Raw genomic sequence first — 22718 nt, forward strand, 5'->3', positions numbered from 1 at the left:
GGGCTTGTCAATGTTGGGAAGTGAAATTTAATATATGTTCCCTTTTACCCTTTCAGCTCAATAGGGTGTAGTCGTTCGTATTAAAATGTTAACAGAGCAATATTTTGAAGGGATGTGAAATTAAATAAAACGCAAGTCGGGAGGTGGCGATGGTTCGCGGCCATTATTGAACAATGCCACGATAGGTACAATTGAGTTAGTGGAAGCTTTTGAGGAAGCCCTGCAGTAAAAACCTATCTCTTCCGTCAAAACTGACCAAATCAAATCGGATTTTTTAAATGTTGTACTTATGGACATTATGCATAGCTTCTTGGAAATGAAATTGCTAGAAAAAAATCGAGAAAAAAATAAATAAAAAGTTCAAGTGGGCGTGGCTCCGCCCACAAGGGGCGTGGAACGCCCGTCATACAAAAAGACACAACTAGACCATGATATCTAGCTTGTGTCTAAGTTTCATCAAGATCGCATTAAACGTCACCGAGCTATGCTCTGGAGAGAGTCACAGACAGACAGACACACAGGCATAGCGAAAATAGTGGTTACTGCTGGCACCCGCGAACCAATTATTTGTAATAGCTTTGGATTTGATAAGACAAAAATAGGAAACGTTTGCCGAGAGATCTTGCTGTTAACTTGTGGAAAGAGGGGGAAGGTGACGTCACTGCTGGATAGAAGATTGAAGAAGAGGATCTGGAAGTGGGAAGAAGAGGGCGTTAGTTGGTGAGTAGCCGGACAAGGTCTGTCTGGTAGAGAGTGCATGAATGGCACTGGTGATAAAGCAGCCACTCCTGAGAGTTACCCTTGGAGGACTGGGCCAGTTGGACGTGGGAAGAAGCCTGGTGTGGCGGTGACTGCAATGAGTAAACAACAGATACGAGTTGCAGGGTCAGGCCTGCTCTTGGCCTTTGTTCACGGTGGTGAAGCATATACGTACCACATCTTAAAGTATCCACCTCCGTGTGTGTGTTTGTGTGTTTGTGTTTGTTGTTGTTGTTGATTGGTATCCTCATATGCGGGTTTCAGAATGTGGAATGGAGTCCTTCCAGGGTGGGCTAAAAGTGCCCACCTTTATTTCAGTAAGGGGTCACGATTCATGGACCAAGCTGTGAAGTTTTGTGCCTAGGGCTCTCTTCACGATCGTCGCTGAAACCCGGTCAGCTTCCATCTGCAGTTCGTTTGTGATAATATTCAGGCGATTCGCCTGAAAATGTACATTTCAATAATATTATGAGCATATATTACTGATAGCAGCAGTATGTCTTTGAACATCTCAATGGTTGTAGTACAGTGTCACCAATTTTTAAAATAAACCAATCACACACATGCACATTATCTTATGTGCTTTCGTTTTCAAGGTACACCACAAAACTTTACATACTGACGGGTTTGAACCTATATAAGTAGGGCGCCCCTTTATATGAACTTTCCTGGAGCATTGCTTGGTTCCTCCTCAGAACACAAGGGCAGTACAACATGCACACAAGATTTTTTGAATGTTCTGTTACGGTTGTGGGGGTAGATGGTGGAATTTAATAGGAAAGTTAGGAATGAATAGAGTTGCTTGGTCTGTGGACGTGTAGGAGACATCTCAATGTAATTAAGTAGGGAAACTGGGAGCTTAACATTATGTGTCACCACGCTGTTAGGGTTTAGATAGTTTAGATTTAGATTAATTAGATAGGGATTAAAAATAAGTTCCCCCAGTATGTGATTGCCCCCCTGTGACTTTTCCTGTTGTTATTGTATTGCAAACCATGGAAGAATTGCATTTTTATAACGTGCCGGGCAGGCAGAAACCCCACCTTCAAGGGTGACGGCGGACGAAGTCACACCCCCGAGGCTGATGATTGATGGGCGTGATGTCAGAAGCTAGCCGAGCGGGCGGAAGCCCCGCCTTCCTGCGTTTTGTGCGAGCAAGCCACGCCCCGGAGGAGGAAACGGTGGTTCGGGATGATGTCAGAATTGAGAGAAAACTGATGTCAGTCAGAGTTGAGAGAGCGCACGCACGATGTCAGTGTGAGCAGGAACAGTTGAGTGTGGAGTAAAGGATGCACGTGGTTGAGAGAGAACGTAGCTCGGAGATAGCCTGTAAGAATAGGGCTTTACAGCTGGCTTTCCTTTGGCGCATGGAGAAGGCGGCACGATTCTTGTATTCGTACTGAGGCGATTTGGCTCGCGTGCTGAAGCAAGATGCTGGCCTTTGGCTCTTGGTTGTGTCATAAAGAACGGACCCCGAGCCTCGTGTTTGTCAAATCGTGGGTCGGTGAGGGCGATCAACGCACGAAGCAGCTGCACGGAGTCTCTGAGCCGAGGTGTTGAATACCGCTCACGAATTGCCTGACGCACATTTGTCCCGCTGTGAGAGAGCGACTTGACGCAATTTTGGGCACGTCTACACGTCCAAATAGAAGCGCCTCGATTCCAAGATCCACAAAGACCATGTCTGGGCCAAGCTAAGTACCACAATAAAGGAAGGATTTTCTTTTATTTTGTTTTCCCTTGTCTGTATTTAAATGTGTGTAGAGGCTCCTCAATTTAGATTTTAGGATTAGTTTACATCACATATTATTTTATTCTGATTATTGTCCTTTGTAAATATTTGTCTATTTTCATTAAATGTGTTCATTTTAAGTGGCTGTGTCGGTGTATTTGTCATGGGGTTGGAGTATAAACCCCCATTGTGCATCCATTTCCGTGCCCCCGTCGTACCGCCATTGTGCCCCACCCTTCCCGTGAACGTGATCATCTCCGAGGATCAACGTGTCCGCCTCCTAATAAGGAAAAACTGCTCAACCATCCGGGCTGGCTGTGTTGACCGCTCATCACCACATTTTGGGTCGGGGGATTAATCTTTGCTGCCAGAGCCGCGACAGTTCCTTCTTTTCTATTGTTTGGCATTTTCTGCAAGATATGCAATGTCCCTTCTTTTATATAATTTGCCACATGGAACATCCCATATAAAGGGGCCTTTTGTATGCCCCTGGCATTTTCCCAATTATATTTTGTTTTGTTTTGGGGCAACAAGAGAAACTAGATGCAGGATACACACTTTGCCGTGTGTACATGCACGTTTGTGTGTGTGTGTGTGTGTGTGTGTGTGTGTGTGTGTGTGTGTGTGTGTGTGTGTGTGTGTGTGTGTGTGTGTGTGTGTGTGTGTGTGTGTGTGTGTGTGCGAGCGCGCGCATTATCCACTGTCTCTGCTAGCTTTTCTTAATAGGAAATGGTACAAACTGACACTTTTCATCCATTTGGCCCATCATTGTCGTGTTGCACTCCCAAGCTAAGTTTTGCTCCTGCAATGAACAGCAATCTTCTTGATCGGGTAACCTAACTTGTGCATTTATGTATGGACTGTATGCAAAGTATGTGTATATACTTGTATAGAAATATATTGTTTTGGATTTCAGAATCGGATCCGACGGATGCATACTACATTCAGGGCCTCAGACAGTTATTTCCATAAATGCTTGTCCAGGATAGACCCATCCCCTTGTCTGGTGGGATTCTAACTTTGATGCGTTGGAAAAGGGTAGAGAACAGATTCCCTTTCTTTATTTGACATTCGACACCCACCTCTCTTTCATCGACGTTTGACGTCCACCTTTTTCCATCGACGTTTGACGCCCCGTTCGGCCGCTATCTGGACGCTGGCTGACTCTTGTTCGTGACGGGCTGAACGGAGAGGTGATGGTTGTTGTTAACGTTTTATGAGTGCTTCACCTTCTCACTCGGTAATTCTGGAAAATGGTTGCTTTCTGCCGTTCGTCCAGCACCCCAAACATGGCATCGTAAGCCAGGCCTGTGTTGATTTCGCGTTGCATCTCGCTCTGGTAAGGAATGGATGGTTGTGAGGTTGACGGATGGTCATGTGTAGCGATGCGCCAATAGGCAAGGTGGATTTGGCTGAAGGCTGCTTGAGGCTCCACCCACACTGGTCGCCTCTAAAAATGACAGAAGGACCGCTTTCCTGACAGTTTTGTGACAGCTGGGTGACGGTTCCTTTCAGCTCCAGTCGGTTAGTGAGTTGGTGACTTCCTGACACTTTTTGTGACAGTTGGTGACAGCTGGTTACAGATCCTCACAGCACATTACAGCTTCTTACAGCTACTTACAGTGCCTTACAGCTACTTACAGCTATCTGTTGGTTATGGCTCCTGATATCTCCTGACGGTTGGTGATGGTTGGACCGTTCCTGCTGGTTCTGCTCGGTACCTGCTCTTGGCGTACCTGATTCTTGGCGTCCCTGGTTGCTGGGGGTGACGACGTGACGTCGATTGGTGTTCGAGCCTGTTTGCGAGTGAGTGCAAGGCAGGGCGCTGGCAGCGGACCAAGGCATGCTCACACATTTTGGGACATTTTATTTGATGCACGACGACTTCTACTTTGGTAAGCCGAGACCGGATTTCTTCCCCCCCTGAATGATCCCTTGTCTCGTGTTTAATCGTTAAGTAAGGCATCCTGATAAGCATCTGCTCTTTGTCTGTTTTTCTATCAATGCCTGGTTAATTCTTTATTTGCTTGAGATTATTTTGATTGATTTGAGTTTCCTATTTTCACCACAAAGAAATAAAAAGTTCTTCAGTTGATTTATTTTTTTTCTTTATAATATATTCCTTGTTGACGTTTCAACCTGTCCATGCTTGTCCTTTCCTTCCATTGATCCAGCATTGTCCAAACCTAGATAGACTGGGCGGTCGTTCCCAAACTAATTAGCCTATCATAGTCAGCATGCACAAGCGGTAAACGCTCGGCTGCCCTACTTAAGATCTAATCAAGATAAGATCGGTGCATCGCCGAGGGCGCGTCCCCCGTTCAGGAAGCCAATGACCTCTAGTTACACGGCAAATTAGACGGTGGACACTGGAACTCGTGGTTAACTGATTGGCATTCGTGGTTGTAAAGCAACCCACCATACCACAAAGTTAATTGTGAGCGGTGGGTGGCCCCAGGTCCAGCTCTTTTTGAGGAGGAACGAGGATTAATCCCCTCATAATACACTCTGTACCCATGGCCATAACAATATATTTGCTCAGAGGAGACAATATAATAATGTGAAGTTTAAACATTGTTCATTATCATTAGCTCACCTTGAACGTAGTTCCGGGGAGCTTATGGGATGGCCTGTCGTCCGTCAGTCCGTCCATCCGTCCATCCATAAACACTTGTAACTTTTTCTGTGAATTCACGCACACAATTCCGATGAAACTTGACCGCAACCTTCATCATCCGTGATGTACTAAAGTTTGTTGACAACATTAAATAAATCGGGGTCTACGGGTGGGGGAGGGGTTGTTGCTCCCCAAAATAGGTATTTGCTATAACATTAGTTCATTGGTATTTTGCTGATTCCGTTCCACGTTGACTTCATTCTCAGTATCATTATTCTACCAGGTGAGCAACCAGGGGAATTGCCCCTATTTTTTTCAGTTGTTCTACAATAAAATATGAACATAAACCTTGAACCATCCTCGGACGGAGATAGAGCATTTTATCGTTTTCACAATGAGGACAGCAATATGGAGGTTAAAATGGTGAAACCATGAAAGAGCCTTTCGTGGAATTGTGTGGATGATTTGGACCTTGACCAGTGAAAATGTGACCCAAGGCACGGATAGATGATGTGCTGCTCCCTGCCATGAACAGCAGAGGGCGAGAGAAGATTGGTCCTTAAACACTCAAGTCTGAAAGAGGTGAGTCCAGAGGGAGGGTGTTTCTCAATCCCCTTCTCACGTTGGTTGAACGATTGTATTTTGTTGAGCAGGTGCCAGAAGGTGGATCGGGCCAAAGTATCCCCTTCTTTTTAGTTATTATAGAATCACATTTCGAGGATCAAATTCTCATATATGAATCTTTGAAGGGGTCTTTAAGCATCGTAAGAATGAACCCCAGAAAGTGTCCAGTTGTAGTACACTTGGAATATTTCCCGATTGTTTTTTTTTTTTTTGAAACCCAATGAGGTTCTGCTGTTTCACCCCAGTTAGTCCTATTATCTCCAGCACAACGTTGGCATTTCTCAGCTTCCAGGTTCTGTTGACTTCATTTTTCCAGGTCCTGATACTCATGAGACCTCCTTGAGGAATGCTGTCCTTTACTTGTTATACCTGAACCTCGTGTCCAGTTTCAATGCCTTGTTTTCATTGCTCACACCTGATGGGATGGGCAGGTTGTACTTGAGCACTATGTTCGAGGTTCCCACGATTGTCCTTGGGTCATATTTTAAAAAGTCAGCTCCAGATTCCTTGATTGACGTTCAGCATTTAAAAAGGAGAGAGCACAGACAAACAACCTTTAAGTTGGTAATAATAGAGCAGGCTTTGATGGGCCGAGCGGCCTCCTACTGCGTCAAAGGTCTTTGAAGGGAACTCGTATATCATAAACCCATCGGAGTGTCGAACGTACATGCGTACATGAATATTTGTGCTGCTCGCGAGTTTCGACCCATCCATGTGTGTTTAAACGAGGTTTGTTTTTGTTCGTACTCGACAAGAAGCCTAAGGTGTAATTAGTGAATGTTTTTCAGGCTTGTGTCTGAGTTAATGACGAGCTTGCAGCTGCAGGCCTGGTGGTCAGGCGCCCATCTGGTTGGCATTGAGTGTGCGCGGTGTGTGTCCTACGTGCTGTGCTCGAGTGAGTGACTCGTTTTCACACGGACCTGTTGGAATGCGAAACTGACCCTCCTCGAAGCTGGGATCGCTTCCCCAACCTCCCTGGGGTTTAGACGAAAAGTGTTGAGGGGTGCGCCGTGGGCAGTGTGGGGATCGGCGGTCCACTCTGCGTATTTCTCTGGCTCCTCAATACCTACGAACATATTGCTTTGTCTCATTACCCTCGCCGAAGGAGAGGATATTGCATTTGAGTTAGTTTGTTTGTTTGCCTGTTTGTCCGTACAGAACTTTCGTGTTTTTCTCTGCAACCGCTTGTCGGATTGAGACAAAATTTTCACCATTGGTGCGACGACTCATGTAGAATATTGCAACGATAATTATGACGTCAGAGGTCACGTGGTGTGGCAGCCATGTTGGAAAAATGGGGAAAATTTGGACCTCTGTCTCGCTGAAACCGCACAAAGGAAAAAATTGAAACTCAGCACATTGCAATTACTCCTCATGGGGAATAAGTAATTTTTTTATGACGTCATAATTGCATATGTAGAACGCTACATCTGATCAGTATGAAAAATTTTGAGGGTCATCAAGGGAAAAAATGGTCCATAAATTTTTTTGATCATGTCATCGGTTACGTGATTTGGCAGTCGTATTGTTTTTAAAAAACAGAACCCTTCAAAAATCTTCTTCTCTAAAATGGCGAAACAGATCGAGGCAAAACTTTACAAGTATGACCGCCTATCCATGTGGAAGGAAAGATTCACACATATGATGTCACAGGTCACATGGTTTGGCAGCCATATTGGATTTATCGTAAAACATATAAAAAATATTTTTCTCCAGAATGGCTGGACAGATCCAGAGGAAACTTTACATAAATGTTCCCCAAGGCAGGCGTGTACAGGGTTGTTAAAGGAATAATTTGATAATTCACATGGCTTGGCAGCCATATTGGATTTAAGAAAGTATTAAATAATGTTTTCTCTGGAACCGCTTAATTAATCGACGTGAAAGTTCACAATTGTGATCTCGTCATGATGGTGAATACATGGTTTAAACTTCGACTTGATTGGACGCATGGTCTGGCAGCCAGAATTATTTATTTTTTGATGTGGGTTATATATCTATATAAATATATATATATATATATATATATATATATATATATATATATATATATATATATATATATATATATATATATATATATATATATATATATATATATATATATATATATATGTAAGGCTCACTTGGCTGTGCCTGGATGGGTTTGGGGTGAGAGGAGTAGTAGCTGAAACGTGAATCCTATCCAGGTTCCTCCTGATGACTTCATCTTTGCTTTTTGCTTGTTTGGGCTCCTTCTGATGACTCCAATGTCGGACTGTACCAATTTGGACTTCCATTTGATCTGAATTGAATTTATATTAATCCCATTCTTAATTTACTTGAATAATAATAATAATAATGATAAACATCATGTGTCAGGATCAGGTGTCCGAGCAAAGCTGGGTTGCATCAAAGCAGGACGTCTTGGTACCCGGTCATCATTGTCAGCATTTATAAAGTGGTCGTTCTAATTATGTATTTTTAAATACGTAACACACTCGTGCACAAATGCCACACAAAACAAGCTCTGGCGAGGGTTTACAATCTCTGATTGCTCCTTTTTTGTTTGGTTCTTAACGTGTCATGGTGGAACACATTCTCCATGTCGGACAAACGAGCCAATTGTGTATTCCTTTGCTCCCATATTATTATTCTTCGTTTGTATGCAGCACAAGGCTTTCCAAATTTTCAGATGACACAAAGCTTGGAGGTGAGGTGGATAGCAGAGGGGGTGGTGATCAGATTCAGCAAAGTATTGGTAGTTGCATAGATTTGGCTAAAGATTGGCAGATGGAATTTAAACTGAGCAAGTGTAAGGTGTTGGGGTTGGGAAAGAACAATGAAAATAGAGATTACAGGGTGCAAGGGGTAATTATGGAGCGTATCACACAGGAGAAGGATCTGGGGTGGTAATAGATACGGGAGGGAAGCAGGCAGCACAGTGCCAGGAAGCTGGAGGTAAAGTAAATAGGGTTTTAAGTTGTATTCAAAGGGGGATCATTTATAAATCAAAAGAGGTGGTGTTAACATTGTACAGGAATTTAGTGAGGGCCACATCTAGAATATTTTGCGCAGTTTTTGTCACCACAGTTCTGGAAGGACATAGATGCCATAGAGAGGGTTCAGCACAGGGCTACTAGATTGATTCCGGGCCAAGCTAGATTCAGCTATGAGGAGCAGCGAAAGGAGACAGGGCTTTATACACAAGAAAGGAGGCGGTTACTGGGAGATATGATTGAGGTGTTTAAGATAATGAAAGGTATAGGTGTAGAATAATTAAAAATAAGACATTTTAGGTGTTGAGTAATTATTTAGCAGAATCAATAACGATAGGACCAGGGGCCATAGCCTGAGAGTAAAGAAAAGAGTTAAGATGGGAGTAAGGCAGGGGCTTTCACTGAGAGAGCAGTTCATTTATGGAATGGCCTCCCTGGAAAGGTGGTAGCAGCAGAAAAAGTAGACAAGTTTAAATTAGAATTAGATAGGTACCTGGAAGTTCTAGAGATACAGGGGTATGGAGATGTTGATAAGACTTTTAGGTAGTTTGTGCATTGATGGGTGATTGTGTATATGTGTCCGGAGTGCTGTTGGTGGGGGTCTTGTCAAGGGGGGTTGTGAGGTTGATGATGTGTTTTTTTAACCAAGTCCATGCCCCCTCCCCTGAAGGGAAGCAGAGGAAAAAAAGAAAAAAAACTTAATTTCATTAATTAAAAGCATTTTTTGCATTTCTTCCTTGGATCTTGTGTAGATGGGTTGTTGGTGTGGGGCTTGCCAGGCATCATGGGCTGAATGGCTTCCACTTGTGTTGGATTTCCTTGTTATTCCTTATTAAGGCTGCATGGCAGCAGCATTGCCTGAGTGTGCAGCCGTGCCGCTGATGCAGTGCCCTTTGTCTTGTCGGGCAGGAATTTGTAATTGGTTCAGGGTTCCAGCGATAGCTTGCCAACTCTTCGTAAAGGACACCGTGGGATCTTTAACGTCCACGAACTATTCCTAGAATACGGGAAATCCCCGTTTAATGTCGACCCGAGGGACGAGGGACGAGGGACGAGGGACACGGCTAACACATTGATGAATGACCTTGCCTGCGAAACACCGGGATGACCGTTTATAGCGGGGTCGGGATTCGAACCCTTAGAGACGAGTGTGTAAACCTCGAGGTCATAGGTCATCCTGCCAGCCGTTTGCTCCCGTGATGGATCACAAATTAATTCCCATTTCTACTTCTCCCGAATCTGCTTCTTCCTCTCGGTTTCCAGATCGAATCCTCATCGGCCGGAAACAAAACTGCACACAGAGACAGGGAAGGCGCTGCCAAAGCAGTTTCTGTGCAAAGGTCGTGAAGTACCGAGTGGAGGACGATGGATGAAATGAACACGAGGTTTGTGGGTTGAGGTTTGCCCACCGCTGTGGGAAGCAAGAGGCTCACGTTTCGGGGTTTCACCCTTCGTCGGAGCACAAGGTTTGGGTGGGCGTGTGTGTGTCTGATCGGTGTTGATTATGAAACTCGAACCTTGATGACCTCCTTATCGATATTTCTATCTTCAGGTACGCCCAGCGAGTGCACGCGTCCAGGTATAACAAAGGGGACAGCCGAGCACGGTGTTTTCAACGTAACCCGTCGTGTTGTAATCCTTCATTGTCCTTTTGTTATCCGGCAATATGATTGAGAAATTAATTAATTTGTTTTAAAAAGACAAAGCCGAAGTTATGGGGGGGGGGGGGGTTTCTTCTGTGAATCAAGTAAAGCAATCTGTCATGAAGTTACCTGCAGCACGTCTTGCCCGGAGGGAAAAAGACCTTTTAATTCTCAGTTCAATTTGTTATATATATATATATATATATATATATATATATATATATATATATATATATATATATATATGTATATATGTATATATATATGTATATATGTATATATATATATATATATATGTATATGTATATATATATATATATATATATATATATATATATATATATATATATATATATATATATATATATATATATATATATATATATATATATAACCCACATCAAAAAATAAATAATTCTGGCTGCCAGACCATGCGTCCAATCAAGTCGAAGTTTAAACCATGTATTCACCATCATGACGAGATCACAATTGTGAACTTTCACGTCGATTAATTAAGCGGTTCCAGAGAAAACATTATTTAATATTTTCTTAAATCCAATATGGCTGCCAAGCCATGTGAATTATCAAATTATTCCTTTAACAACCCTGTACACGCCTGCCTTGGGGAACATTGTTCTTTTGAACCCATCGACCAATCACAGAAAGGTATAAAGAGAATCTTCTTCATTACGTCACATACAGTGTGGAAATGACTGTGCACCTGTGCCGAATCTTCTTCATTACGTCACATACAGTGTGGAAATGACTATGTGCCTGTGCCGAATCTTCTTCATGACGTCACATGCAGTGTGGAAATGACTGTGTACCTGTGCCGAATCTTCTTCATTACGTCACATACAGTGTGGAAATGACTGTGTACCTGTGCCGAATCTTTCTTCCGAGACAAATTGAATGTAAATTGCAAATTCATGATTCTTCGTCTTTGCAGGAAATGCGTGAAGGGAATTTTTTTCTGTATTCCAATTGAACTCCAAAAGGAAAGATTTTTCCATTTATTTTATTATTATTTCGTGTGCAGCCCGTGACTACCGGTTGCATCGTTGCTGGCAGCGCTGCTGTATCATACTGGACTCCACGATGGTTACAGGTGCACGTGTGACTAACCTCTAAAGTTGTATTGAAAGAAACTGTCCATTTCCTGGAGTTCGCAGCCCACGTGAGGTACTGATCTGACAAACAAGTTGTAACCACCAGCACGCAGCGATGAAACGTATTAAATATGTTGAGTTTTTGGCATGGGGTTTTTGTTTTTCCTCCCAATTCCCGCTGCTTGAGTGAGCTGTTCTTCAGAGTGGGGGTGCTTTGGTGTTGTGGGAAACGCTCCTCACTCAGATCTTCATGTGCATCGCGTTGGTCCTTCCGCTCCACTATTTGTATTGGCTACAATCAGACCACGCTGTCCATGACGATTGTTTTTTGGTTCACGAGCGCCAGCCAGAGTGACCACTATATTGGGTAGTCGATCCAGTCGAAAAAAAAAAAAAAAATTTGAAATTTGTTCTACCCTTATTATCAGTATTAAAATGGCGATTTCAGTTAATACAATGGCGATTTCGATGAAACTTGGTTGGTGGGTTCATACCATGACCTAGTTGTGTGCAAATGAGAACCGTTGCCTTGGACACCACCGTTGCCGAGCAAAGGGACTTTGAAATTTTTGAAAAATCATTAAAAAAAAATTTCAAAAATGAGGCCACGAGCGACTGTGGGAAGTACATTCAGCCATATTGTCAAAAATTTCCAGCCGGATCCTATGAAAACTGTCGGAAAAGATAGACTTTGAATGAACCCTGGTCGAAAACAATAAAAAAAACGAAGTTCGTTATATCTCAGAGACTATAAGTCAGATATACATGAAACTGGTATGGTAGGTTCATGGTATGTCCTAGTTATGTGTGAAAAAGAACCGTTGCTATGGACCCCTTCGTTGCCTAGCAACGGCCGAAAAACCTCAATGTGGGGGTATTTTAACAAAAAAACAATCTGCAGCATTAACCCTTGAAGCTAGAATCATGAATTTTCTTGTGCTTAATCCTCAGGTCATTCCCCATCGAACAGGCCCATCGCATCAGGTTCTATTGGGTAGTCGACTACCCATGTCCGCCTACCGGCTTTCTGTGTGTCTGTCTGTCCAGAGCATAACTCCGTGGACTTTGATCCGATCTTGATGAAACTTGGTTATGTGTTCGATATCAATGTCGAGTTGTGTTTTCCTGGATGAGAGCGTGCTTCACCCATTGTGGGTGGAGCCACGCCCCAAAAAATAGCCATTTTTAGGGGGTAATCGGATTAATAATCTATCTTCTCCGAGGGAATTGACTGAATGGAATGGGTTCTTCGGTATTTGAATAGCAAAATGAATTATCTAAAACTTGTCATTGTCCGATTTTTCATTTTTGTCCCACAGTCAAGGTCACAAGGTCAAAATCTTAGAAAATTGCGAATTTTGACATAAAAAATCATACAACCACCCAAACTGAGAGCTCGGATGACAATATTTTTTATGCATAATCTTGAGGTCATTCCCCACCTCAAATCTTGAAACCATTTTGCTCTATCTCGAACACCTTGCCCGTGGTGCCCCCTTCAAGTTTATTTTTACGCCGATTTCATCAAAGTATGGATAATCTGAGGAGTGGAAATGCCATATAGCCTATATGATGTTATATTGTTCCTGGAATGTTCCAGAGGAAGTTTTGCACCAAAGGTCATAACCTTTGACCTTTAAAGGCCCCAAAGGTCAAATTTTTTAAGTTGTGGGAATCGAACCGAGTTTTCGACCTTCGACGAACTAACTCCAATAAGCCATAGCACGTATCCTGTTTCCTTATTTTAATGTCCACAACATTGTTTTATCACCTTTAAAGGTTATGCAAAGGTCAAATTTTGAAAGTTGTTGAACGAAACCGGGTTTTAGAAATTTCACAGCTAATAACCTGTCACCCATACCACATCATGTTGATCATTTTGATAACTTGGTCAAACATTATCACATTATCTCATCCTTGACTTCTGAAACAATCGACATCGTCAAATACCGCTCGTGAACCATTGTCGTCTTCAGACTTGTTTTTTATTACAATCATAATTTCCCCATTACTTTCGAGACAATAATTATTGAACAGCACAGAACTTTCATTTGCACAAGTCCTTGATGGTCGGGTCAAGGCCCTAATGGGAAAGGTAAGTTTCACTACTTCTGCCACCGAAGGTGGACGGAGGTTATGTTTTCACCCCTGTCTATTTGTGAGTGAGCAGGAGATTTCAAAAAGATATGGACGGATTCGGGCAACATTTGGTAGAGAGGTTGTGTGTGTGACGTGGATAAATTGATTAGATTTTGGTGAAGATGTGGATCGGATTTGAGAATTTATTTTATGTTTGAAGTGATTTTTCACCATTGAGAAATGGGGCTAAAAACAACATGAAAACATTTTTCAACGGGAAGGGTGCTCGGCAGAGCGCATACCTCTTCCCTGTAATGCCTGATCCACGAGAACATATCTCGCCCAATACATTGTTGAAATATGCTATATATCGTTTTTGGCCCAATCTCTCAATAGTGAAGAATCACTTAAAAAATTCTATGAGTCGGATCCGGATTTGGATCTCCATCAAAATCGAATCATTTCGCCGTGGTCACACACCAAACCTGTCCACCATGTTTCATCCGAATCCGTCCACAACTTTTTGAGATATCCTGCACACAGACAAACAAACAAGAACACGACGTCATGCAGAGCATGATACTTGCAAAATCCAGAAAACAAATTTGACCTTAAAAATAATCGGCTGGTTGAATTCAGTGATCTGATATGCAAATCCTCTTCAAATTTCAAGTCAATCGGATGAAAATTGAGCATTTTAGAAATCTCACCCAAGTTGTTGACCTTTGACCTATGTTGACGTTTTTGTCGATGTTGACTTCAAAAATAATTGCCTAGTTGAATACAGTGACTTGAAATACAAATCCTCTTCAAACATCAAGTCAATTGGATGAAAATTGAGGATTTTAGAAATCTCACCTGAGTTGTTTACCTTTGGCCTATGTTGACCATTTGACCTCAAAAACAATAGGCTTCTTCCTTATGACAAACTTCATGTGGTGAAGCTTCGTGAAGATCAGTTTAAAATTGTAACCTGCAGGTGACAGACAGACAAACAGACAGAATAATGAAAAATCACTCATAGAGTGATAACTTGACAAAACGGCACAAGGTAGAATGGAATTCGGTACAGCACATACCTCTGCCAGGTGGAACAGTTAATGTTTTGTATCCCACTGATGGGCTGGATCAGAACCAAAATCCAATCCGCTTGTTCTTGTCACCAATTCAACTCGTCCACCTTCTTTTGTCATAACTCGTCCACAACTTTTTGAGATAGAGTGATATATTTAGGTTTTGGCCCTATCTATCAATTTTTAGAAATTAAGCCTGTGTTGACCTTTTGACATTATAATTTATTGGTTGTTGAATTCAGCAACCTCACATGAAAATGCTCTTCAAATTTCAAGTCAATCTGATGACAATTGAGGATTTTAGAAATTTTGGCCCAAATTGGCCTGTTAGCCTATTTTGACCTTTTGGCCTATGTTTACCTCAATATTAATAGGTGATTGAATTAATTGACCTGACATGCAAATGTTCTTCAAATTTCAAGTTAATTGGATTAGAATTGAAGATTTTATGAATTTGGTCTATGTTGACCTTTTCGCCACTGGTAACCACAACAATAATACGTGTTTGAATTCAGCGACCTGACATGAAAATGCTCTTCAAATTTCAAATCAATCTGATGAAAATTAAGGATTTTTAGAAAATTTGGCCGAAATTGGCCTGTGTCAACCTTTTGGCCTATGTTGACCTCAAAATTAGTAGGCGGTTGAATTTGGTTACCTGATATGCAAATCGTCCTCAAATTTCAAGAGAATTGGATTAAAATTGAGGATTTTTCGAAATTTGGCCGATGTTGACCTTTTTGTCTACAGTATGTATGTACGTGTATACATACGTGTGTGTATGTGTGTATATATATATATATATGTATATATGTATGTATATATGTATATATATATGTATATATATATATATATATATATATATATATATATATACATATATGTATATATGTATATATATATATGTATATTTATATATATATATATATATATATATATATATATATATATATATATGTATATATATGTATATATGTATATATATATGTATATATGTATATGTATATATATATATATGTATATATATATATATATATATATATATATATATATATATATATATATATATATATATATATATATATATATATATATATATATATATATATATATATATATATATATATATATATATATATATATATGAGATGACCCGTGAACCCGTTGGGTTCCCATTGTGACAGCAGTTGATAAAAAAGATTATTTAAAAAAAGAAAAGAAAAAAAAAGAAAGCTCCAGCGAACTATACCACTGAGGTTGTTTGCATTGATCAAATAATCCTGAAGAGTACTTGACTGAATTGGGAATTCATTTTTTAATAATTTTTTTCGTTGCCCGATTTTAATGAAACTTGATATTGCGCGTCAATGTGGAAAAAAAAAACGGAGTTAAGAAAGTCGAAGAAATTATTACGCATAATCTTCGAAACACAATTTTATTTATATATGAACACAGAAGTATTAGATCAAAATGGCGATGTTTATTTTATGCTTAAAAATAAATCGTTCTTTGTCGATACTAAATATTTGAGATTTTTAAATAAATCATTTCAAGAAAAAAAGATAGCTCCAGCGAACTATACCGCTGAGGTTGTTTGCATTGATCAAATACTCCTGAAGATACCTTGACTGAATCGGGAATTGATGTTTTTAATAATTTTTTCATTGTCGATTTGAACGAAACTTGATACTGCACACCACAGGAGAATGGTGAGTAATGTGGCCCTTAAATTTTTGCACTATCGTGTACCGTTTTAGCTGTATTTCGGGAACATACATACATACATACATGCAAGATGAAAGTTTTAGTAATATATATATATATATGTACATACATGCATACATACATAGGGACCATACTCTGTACAGAGCGTTGGTGCTGCCTAAGCAGTCTCCTTGGCTATTGGGTACAATCCTGGACAGATTGCCACTCCGACAGTATTCCAGCATGCTGGCACTAATTTTGCCGATCTCGGAAGGATGACAAGTCGAGTTAACCCCACCTGGTATTAATTCAACAGGTAGGTGGGATTTGAACTCAGGATTCTAGGATCCAAAGCCCACCACCCAAGCCATTAAGCCAACACAGGTATATACATACATGCATACTAGCAAATATAACCCGCTGCTTTGCTGACGAGGGGTATGAAGGAGGGAAGTTGAGAGAGGAGGGAGGGAAGGGAGAGAGAGAGAGGAAGAGAGGAGACATTAACCTTTATAAAGATTTCAGTGTTAAGTATGAGAAAGAAAGGAGACTTCAGAGGATATCTGAAGACTCAGGCTCAGTGGGCTGTCACTATGTAAGTGATGAGTTCCTGAGTTTAAATCCCGGTTTGAATCAGAATTTTTTCACATTAGCCCCATGTAGGAATTTATTGCTGTTTATTAAAATAAACAAATAAAATATATGTACACACACACACACACACACACACACACACACACACACACACACACACACACACACACACACACACACACACACACACACACACACACACACACACACACACACACACACACACACACACACTCCACCCATGCTCTTCTTGTCGAAGAAGTTGCATATGAAGCAACCGTTAAAGCTACCCTAAGGTAAGCCATTTCTGTTTCGATCTCTGCCTGAGATTTTCTCCTAAGCTGTTTTAGACATCAACAAGTATCACAAACATGAGAATCCCAATGCTTCACACCCCCTTGACCACCAGGTGATTCACCAATAAGTGATGAAACTCGTCCGGCGGCTTAGGTGTTTGAGCATACAATGGTACCCTGACTATCCTGTCTATAAATTACACAAGCTGCCTCCTCAGCATCACATTTAACAAAACAACTTACTTTGACAGGTCCCTCTTACATGACAATCTATCTACTCGAAACACATGGACCATGCTACACTTATCATGGTCTCGCTATGGATCACCCCTTTACAAGTAAGAATATTTATGATGAATAAATATAATTAATAGTTGTAAAAGCATGTCGTGAAAAATGTTTACATTGAGAAGAAAGAGTGGTGACCCTTGTGTTCGGCACAAGTTGATGGCTAAATTGCCGAGTCCTCCACATTGGTCAAGTCAGGTCAGGTACGGGAGCATGCGCCAGAGCGGCGCGTCGCATCTGCAATGGTGCCGTCATCAAAATGACAGAGACTGGAAAAACATCATCAACCATCAATACGAGATTTTTATTTTCTTCAGGGTCGAGTTGCTCTTGCATCCATCCCTGACCATTAGATCCATCCCTGAAATTGGATTTCAGAAGTGGAATTTCAGAAACCTTCACAAATTAGATTTCAGAAGTGGAAGAAATTGTCAGACTGAAGGAACACGGTCGGAATCATGCACGTGCAGCATCCGTTCTAAATCTGGAAGCTTCGGGAAGGACTGTGGTCAATGTGCAACTTGGTGAAGCATCGAAGGAAGAGCAGCGAAGACACAGAGAGGGGCTCGTATGCCAGATTTAATGCACACAGTATTTACTCAGGCAGGGCCATCCCATTAATAGTCACGATGAAGCTGAAAGCAATTTGTTTCGGCTCATTAAACAGAAAGGGAATGATATTCCGGAAATAGGCGATTGGATCAGCCACAAAACTACATGTCACCCGAGATTGTTAACGAGCTGATAACAAATATGGGTCTTGCTGTTCTACCTTCAGTCCTGGCTCAAGTGAAGGAAGCTGGCTGGTGCTTAAGCATTGCCAATGAAACGATTGATATTTCCTCCAAAGAACAGCTCAACATTTACATAAGGTGAGTTGATGACAGCAACCAAGTACAAGAGGAATCGCTGGGATTTGTTGAGGTGCCAGATATTACCGGTGAAACCTCACAAAGACCCCAAAAGATTAGTTAGTCTGACTCAATCTTTATTATGGTACATTCCTCAGCCACTCGGACACCTTTCGAAAATTAAGATTCACAACTGTCACATCATGTTCAGCCCCATCATGGAAAAAAAATTTCTCTCTTCAAAAGTAGTTGAAAAACTTAAATATTTCACCTGTCCCCCAATAAAAGCCCAGAAAATGTGCCAGAATTACAGGAATTTACCAGACTTAGTGGTGTAATGGTTGTTGTGTCTGCTCTGAGTCTGGGAGGTCTGTCGTTCAAACCCTGGCTGAATTGTACCATAATACTTTAAAAATGGGATGTACTGCTCACTTGCTTGATGATCAGCATCTAAAGAGAGTAGACCACAGACAAAGAATCATATTTTGGCCACCATACTGAGGCTTTGATGAGCCAAACGGCCTCTTCCTGTGTTGACGTCCCTTATAAGGGAACTTGTTATAATGTGTAAATTAAGTCTAAAATTTAAAATACATATTGGGGGGGTATGCCCCCCCCCCATGCACCTCACATGCATGCCTTTGGCACGTGTAGTGATGGTAACCTTTTTTACAAGTTGACGTGGATGTTACAATGTTTGGATGGGCATACTCTGCATTTTCTTGTTATCTGACGCAGGGAGAAGAGTTGCTATGTGGTTGATGTTTCTTGCGGAACATACCTTTTGTTTTCTTCGTTTACTGCTCAGTCCATCCTCGATCTGGTTAGGAGTATCCAGATAAACACATTGACTACAACTGAAACGGGAGTAATGCCTCCACAATTGCTTCACTCAGTCTAAACTCGTTACGTTTCCAAAAATCGAGTATAATGCCCTGGAGCCATTCTTTAAGGATAGTTTTCTGCTTCCAAATTCCACATGTTAATTCATGAGTTAGGAAATGGTCTCAGGTGTTGAATTTTTAAGGAGCTCTGGTGTGATTCCACATTTTCTGGAGCCTTACCATCCTCAAGCTTTTGGGTGGCACTTTGTCGTTCATCATCGAGTTCAGTCAAGTCATGTCTGACTTCTGGTGACATTCATGATCAGATGTCTTCAAACATCCCTATCCTGCACTGCTTCCCGAAGCTCTGGAAGAGACAGCTTCAGATGTCTCCATACATCAGATGCTTCCAAACAGCCTTTACCCCATCCATCAAGCGCATATCCGGTCTGACTCTTCCTCGTCTTCCTTCAACCATACCCAGCATGGTTGATGTCTCCAGACTTTCGTTCTCTGCACAAATGATGTGTCCAAAGTGTGACAGTTTCTATTTTTGCATCAGTGCTTCGAATGTACCTGTGGTCTAATTTCTTCAAGCACTGATTTGTTTGGTCTTCTTGCAGTCCTTGGAAATTTTAATATTCGTCTCAAACACCACATTTCAAAACTGTCAATCCTTTTTCTTTTCTGTCTTTTTTTTACTCTCCATGACTCACATCCATACATTGCAATTGGAAATACCAGAGGATTCACCAGCCTCCTCTTGCTCTGTATTGTCACATCTTTGTCTCTCCAGATATTTGTCAATCCTAACATTGCTGTTCTCCCCAACGTGAACTGTCCATAAATTTTCCTCTACATTCTCTTCTCATTTCTCGGGTATGCAGCGCATGGACATCCTGATCGGCAGCCGCTCCTTCCAATTCAGCCAAGCTCAGTTCCTCAAAACCAGATAGGTTGTGTTTTACTGTTTTATTTTAATTCCTGTTTTGCTGGTTGTGTTTTTCTTCAATTTTCCTGTCCAAAAACGTATCTTGTTTTGTGTTGAATCGTCCATTTTGTGTCCCGGGTAAAGTCAGGTCGTGTCTCTCCCTCCTTTTTTGCCTTGTTTTCACCCCTTTTTTATCACAGGTATTATTGCTTTTGATCCTTCAGATCAATCCCTTTCACCTCCTCACTGAAAAAATTACAAACAAAGAAACGCTCTTCTTCACTCCGAACCCCCCCTCCCCCCCCAAAAAAAAACCAACAACAACATCAGAAAAAACAACCCATTAATTCTTCTTCATCATCAAAATCTCTTCCTTTTGTCTTCCACAAGGCTAGTTTATTTCCCAAAACCTCTTTACTCCCAAACACTTTGTTTATCCAGCCTCCTCTTTCAATTGCAGCCAAATTTTCCTCCATGCCTTCAACCAATAACATTCTTACCACCATAACCATGATGTCTGTCGCATGTTATCCATTCTCAGAATCCTGAGGTATCCATTTTGCAGAGGTGTGCACATGACAATAATTTCCACTCCACATGCATTCATGGTGTCACATCCCTCCATGTCAGTACACTTTCCCCTCCCCCCTCCCCCCCCATATTCTTCTTTCCCCTTGTCCCACCCCTTCTCAGCTTCCAACTTGTCCTGCCCCTCTCTGCTCCCCCCTTGTTCCTCACCCTCATGATTTTGCCTCTGCTAGAGACCCTCCTGGCTTTTCCCCCTCCCCTCACTTCCTGGCTTTCCCACACTCCACACTCTCTCTCCTTGCTCTGTTCCACATCCCTATGCCACATCAGCACATCCTCCTCCTACCCTGTCCTTAACTGTGTGGACCTCAAGCCTCCGAGATCTCTGCTCCAACTTAACATATCTCAATCCAGGCTGCTGCAGATAAATCGGGCATCATCTGTTTAACAGAATCGTTTCTCCCACAGGACTTTTGTGACTCCTTAGTGTCTTCCCCTGGCTATTGTCTCCTCCAGTTTAATCGACCTGAACACTGTTCTTGCGATTGAGTTGCACTGGACATCAATAACTACATTTTTCGCTCTCCGTGTACTTCTCTTACACCCCCAAACCCCAGGAGTACCTCTGACTGCGACTTTCCCTCCACTCCAACCTCATTGTCTGTGTGTTATACCATCCTCCCAACAGTGACGACTCCATCTACATCTCTCTGTGACGACATGCACCAACTTTTAACCACTCATCCCAGCTCTCTCTTCCTCATATGTTGCGATTTCAATTGTCACTATGATAATTGGCTTGGTGTTGAGACCTCTCTCACCAGTCATGGCACTTCTGAAAAGGACTTCTGTGACTCCATGGGATTGACTAAATCTGTAAGCTTTCCCACCCAGATTTCTGTCAATGGCCAATCCTCCCTTCTGGATTTTGTGAAGACCAACTTTCCCTCTAATGTATGTTGCTGTCCCTCTGACCTAATTGTTGATTCATCTGATCACGTGCTTGTAAAGGTCAACATCTCTCTCGCTATTCTCAGAGAATTGCCTCAGTGCAGTTCAACAGGCAAAATGGCAGGCACTGCAAGCAGCCATCACACTTCAGGACTGATTTCCTATATCTACCACCCTTGATATTAATTGAGCCTGCAAAATCTTCCACAGAAACCTGCTCTCTCTCTCCATACGGATTCATCCCATCTCGTCTTCAGTTATCTTACCCATGCTCCCGTCCTTGCTACACTGAATCCTGTGGCGAGTCAGTTGCCTTGAAACAACTTGCATTCTCCTCTTCGAAGGCAAATCCAACTGAAGGCAACCTCAGATCAATCTACAAAGTCCACAACAAGTTCGTGACTATTCTCAGGAGAGCCAGAAAACAACATCTGTCGAACCTTGAGAATTAACTTTCAAACTTGTCTTCCTCCTCTAAAACCTGGTGGCACCTTGCCAAGTCTTTCTCTGGTGTATGCTCCCCCTGCACTCCTTTCCTCATTTCAAATAACACCACAGCCGACTCCTCTCGTGAGAAGGCCAAATGTCTCAATTGTGTTTGCTTCCAAATATTGTCACCAATATCTCTCTCTCTCTCTCTCTCTCTCTCTCTCTCTCTCTCTCTCTCTCTCTCTCTCTCTCTCTCTCTCTCTCTCTCTCTCTCTCTCTCTCTCGATCTCTCGATCTCTCGATCTCTCGATCTCTCGATCTCTCGATCTCTCGATCTCTCGATCTCTCGATCTCTCGATCTCTCGATCTCTCGATCTCTCGATCTCTCGATCTCTCGATCTCTCGATCTCTCGATCTCTCTCTCGATCTCTCTCTCTCTCTCGATCTCTCTCTCTCTCGATCTCTCTCTCTCTCGATCTCTCTCTCTCTCGATCTCTCTCTCTCTCGATCTCTCTCTCTCTCGATCTCTCTCTCTCTCTCGATCTCTCTCTCTCTCTCTCTCGACCTCTCTCTCGCTCTCGACCTCTCTCTCTCTCTCGACCTCTCTCTCTCTCTCGACCTCTCTCTCTCTCTCGACCTCTCGATCTCTCTCTCTCGACCTCTCGATCTCTCTCTCTCTCGACCTCTCGATCTCTCTCTCTCGACCTC

General features: G+C 41.9%; 1 long non-coding RNA gene across 1 annotated transcript; it reads right to left on the minus strand.

Moving 5' to 3' along the window:
• Nucleotides 1–847: 847 nt before the first annotated feature.
• On the minus strand, nucleotides 848–14613 carry LOC147030238 (uncharacterized). The gene is made up of 3 exons (XR_015056271.1): nucleotides 14400–14613; nucleotides 5088–5174; nucleotides 848–1201 (listed from the first exon to the last, which is right to left on the minus strand). It is a non-coding gene; the product is annotated as an uncharacterized LOC147030238 (long non-coding RNA).
• Nucleotides 14614–22718: the final 8105 nt, after the last annotated feature.

Source organism: Eptatretus burgeri, chromosome 3, assembly GCF_056783735.1.
Source record: "Eptatretus burgeri isolate ZD-2024b chromosome 3, Ebu_testis_v1, whole genome shotgun sequence".
NCBI classification, from domain to species: domain Eukaryota; kingdom Metazoa; phylum Chordata; class Myxini; order Myxiniformes; family Myxinidae; genus Eptatretus; species Eptatretus burgeri.